Raw genomic sequence first — 4,397 nt, 5'->3', positions numbered from 1 at the left:
GATTTTTTTTTTTTTTTTTTTTTTTCATTCTACAGATATAGCTTTGCTTATTTTAAAGTGGAACGAGACGTCAATGACGATACACACTGAGTGGCAATCATGTAAGTGTTTTTTTAGGTTTCAAGCCTATATACAAGAAGAAAATGATGCAAATACAAGCCCATCAAACACTAGAAAAGATGTGGAGTATAATTCAAAAAGAGATTGATGAAGATAAGATTTCGGATTTCATTTTACATCCCTCGAGCATGCTACACGATGCTGCAAGGGTCGGAAACGTTGAATTTGTGAGAGTGTTACTTCATAAAAATCCTAAGCTTCTAGAGACGGTCGATGGCAGTGGGAAGAACATATTTCACATAGCAGTCGAAAATCGCCAACGTAGTGTCTTCAACTTAATTTATGATATGAAACTCTTCAACCCAGATGACCTATTATACCATTTCAACGAGGAAAACATCAGCTTGCTTGAATTAGCTGCCAAAAGAGCTGATCCTAGTCATCTTGATCATGTCTCAGGAGCCGTCTTTCAAATGCACCAAGAACTTCTATGGTTTAAGGTACCAATTTGAGAAATGGAAGAGGAAGTTATAAGAGATTTCTCCTCGTAAATTTAATTTTTTAGGGTTTTTTTATTATTATATATTTTATTCAAATGATGACAAAATTTAGGTATGTTTTGAAGGATGTAGAGAATATATTAGAGCGTACGATGAGAAAAAAGAAAGGGAAGCGAACAACAAGAGAATTATTCATCCAAGAACACAAAGAACTTGTGAAAGAAGCAGAAAAGTGGGTGAAGAGTACAGCCAATTCATGCATGCTAGTAGCAACCTTGATAGCCACCGTAGTTTTTGCTGCAGCCTTCACCGTCCCTGGCGGCAACGACGAAAACAATGGCTCGCCCATGTTTCTTAGCCACAAATGGTTCACCGTGTTCGTCGTCTCAGATGCAATAGCCTTGATCTCATCTACTGTTTTTGTCGATCTTGACGTCGCGGTGTGCGGAAACAGATTTTATGCTCAAAGTGGAAGCCCAAAAGGGAAAGCACAAACAGAACAATATTTGCTAGCCGTGGATCTAGATCGTTAGAGAGGAATATTATCTCTATTGGTCTGGGTCGTTACAGAGGAGTATTACCTCCATTGGTACGAGGCCTTTTGAGGAAACCTTGCAAAGCCACGAGAGACCACTCAAAGTGGAAGCCCGAAAAGGAAAGCCTAATATTTGTTAGCAGTAGATCTGCATCATTAGAAAGGAATATTATCTCTATTGGTACAAAGTCTTTTGAGAAACTCAAAACAAAACCACTCGCTTATGCTCAAAGTGGACAATATCACACAATTGTGGAGAGTTTGTGGGTCGGGCCAAAGCAAAACCACTAAAGCTTATATTCAAAATGGACAATTTCATACCATTGTGGATAGTCATTTCCTTGTGGGTCTTGCTCGTAAAAACACAAAATTATTTTACAAGTGATATTGTAGCAATATATAGTGTACCGTAATGATGACAAAATTTACCTAATATTTTGAAGGAAGTAGAGGATATAGTAGAACGTAGAGTGAGAATAAAGAAAGGGAATCAAACAGCAAGAGAATTATTCAACCAAGAACACATAGAGCTTGCGAAAGAAGGAGAAAAGTGGTGAAGAGTGCAGCCAATTCATCCATGCGAGCTGCAATATCGATAGCCATTATAGTTTTGTTTGCAGGCGGCATGAACTATGGGTCAGACTCACCCACGTTTGTTGACAACAAATGGGTGACTGTGTTCGTGATCTCAGATGCAATAGCTTTGATCTCATCTTCATACATATATATACACACAAATAATTTTTTTTTTTTTTATGACACAAAGCGAATGGTTGACATGGATATAGTGAATTCTTTCCATACGATCAACAGTTTGTTAAAATATCATATTAGCTCAATAGGATTAAACCCAAACATTATATGAGTGACGGTCTATGTCAAGAAAATGATTTAGGAATTTGAGGAATAAATTTAGGTAAATGATTTAGATACTAGTTTTGACGTGAGAAATTTTAAATTACTTATCCGTTTCCCTCCACCCTACTTAGTTTATCATCCCAAGAAATCCCAAACAATACAAAGGAGTAGTATTCGAGAAAATGTATTCTCTTCTCGATTGATGTTAATAAAAAGTGCGAGTGTTTTGTACAGAGAGTTGTGTTCAACACAGTTGACATCGATCCTCCATTTTATTTTTGTGAATCAAAGATAAAGGGGATTCATCTAAAAGGTAATGACTTTGGGGATGAATAAATTCACTCGCGATTATTATGAATTTCAACTTCATATTGACGAATTACCACCTACCATCTGAACTGATGACATGAGTTTTTGAAATTAGCACATCCTCGTGAGATTAGGATCCTTTGTCCCAATTATTATAGCACGTGTTTAGAATGTTCTTCCGAAATCCTTTTCGTCTCTCAAATGGACTACCAAAGTTGACTCTTCTTCTTGTTAGTTTGATTGATTCAGAAAAAGAAAAGTTATTTTTTCTCTTTGTAATTGACATACAGAAAAGGGAGGAAGCTGCAGTTTGTATTTTTGTATAGAGCAAACATGAAATGGATGGATGAATGTTTGAAGGTCGCATACTTTTCTATGTGGAAAAAAAAAAGACACAAAATCCAAACAAATTGGAAGTCTTCGGAGACTCCGATGTTTCAAAATTGGTTTGACTTTGAAAAGTCAATTCATTTGAAGTCAATATACTCACAGGTCTTCTCATTTCTTTAAAGGGTCTGCAAATCTCATTGCTTTTCAAAGCATTGATCAACTTTTACAGAAGGGTTAATTAGCCAAAAATGAGGAGTTCCAGTTCTTCCGTACACAATGTGTTGGAGGTCGAGCTGCCGCAAGTGAATGGGATGCTCTGATTAGCGGTGTCAAATATATTTTCGACTATGGTATGATATTAGAGATGTATGTGGTCTAAAGTAAATATACAATTTACTCATACAATTATTGGTTTGGGTTGGTGTTTCAGAGGGCAATGGTTCGGGCAACGACGACGCTCGATGTCGCCTGCGCAAAGCGGCCATGAATGGCGACTGGGGAACGGCGGAGTAACTTGAAATGGAAAATCCGGGAATTCTTTCAGAGGTTATAAGCGAGGATAGAAACGAGACTGCTCTGCATATTGCTACAAGATTCAACCAGGTTGGTTTTGTGCAGAAATTAGTGGCGAGACTGAGCGATGAAGACTTGGGCATTGAAAATAGCTATGGAAACACAGCCCTTTGCATCGCTGCTACGTTAGGCGGCCTTGATATCGCCAAGTCCATGGTGGAAAAGCGTAAAGATTTGATTAGTGGGTCCAAATATAACCCCTGTTTTAATTGCTGCAAGATATAAACACAACGACATGGTTTCTTATCTCCTCAGTCAGAAGGATTGTATTGCCCCAGAAATGGAATTGGAGCTTCTTGTTGGTGCCATCTCTGCAAATCATTATGGTTTGTTTCCTACTCTTTCTTAGCTCGTGTCAATATTTTTACGAGTAATACATAAATAGTTATTGATATTTGAGTAAACGAGAGGGGTAAATGAATGAACCGAGACTGCATCTGAAAGTCATTGTCATACCAATAAAGTGCACATTTTGGTGGCATTATTTGCTTGGAGCAATTCTATATTGGATAAGCTCGTAGGAATTTTCCTAGGATGTATGTGAGGGAAGACAAAACATGTTGAATGTGATCATGTTCGAAGGTAATGTCAGAGCCATCAAATATTGAGTATGGATTTAAATTCTGATCCAAATCCTAGAGATAGGTCGTTACAACATTTTTGAAATTCTAGATTGCCTAAGGGAAAAGATTCGGTTGGTCCCTTCATTGAATAGATAAGTAAATGACACTATTTTTAAGGATTATTAGAAGTGAGTCCCACCTTCATTAATTAATGGAAAATCATGGGTTTACCAGTGAGGAATACTATTTTCATTTGTATGAGACCTTTTGGAGAAGCCCAAAGCAAAGCCATAAGAGCTTAGACTCAAAGTGGACAATATCATACTATTGTGGAGAATCATGATTCCTAACAATGACACCTTTTGAATGGTTCAGTCCCTTCATTCGTATCCTAACCTTTCCTAACGAGTGAGGGCTAGGGCGGCTCTCAAGTGGTTCGATAGTTCTTTTCTTAGTTCATGAGCTCATTCGTTACAGATATAGCTTTGATTATTCTAAAGGGGAAGGATTGGTCAGCGACCAAACCAGACATAAATCAAGATACACTCTTGCATATAATGGCCCGGAAGCCTAATACTATTGCAAGCTACAAGATGACAGCCAAGTGGCAATCATGCATCGAAAAGAGCAGTTAGTTTCTTTAATTCTTTTTTTTTTTTTTTTTTTTTT

General features: G+C 37.5%; 2 pseudogenes; both read left to right on the top strand.

Annotated features, from left to right (window-relative positions):
* LOC111495722 overlaps window positions 1–3,105 on the top strand; it is a 4,506-nt pseudogene extending 1,401 nt beyond the window's left edge.
* LOC111495435 overlaps window positions 2,831–4,397 on the top strand; it is a 3,222-nt pseudogene continuing 1,655 nt past the window's right edge.

This window comes from Cucurbita maxima, unplaced genomic scaffold (genome assembly GCF_002738345.1).
Source record: "Cucurbita maxima cultivar Rimu unplaced genomic scaffold, Cmax_1.0 Cma_Scf00021, whole genome shotgun sequence".
NCBI lineage: Eukaryota > Viridiplantae > Streptophyta > Magnoliopsida > Cucurbitales > Cucurbitaceae > Cucurbita > Cucurbita maxima.
Note: the sequence above shows the minus strand (reverse complement) of the source record. Positions and strands in the feature narration are given on the sequence as shown.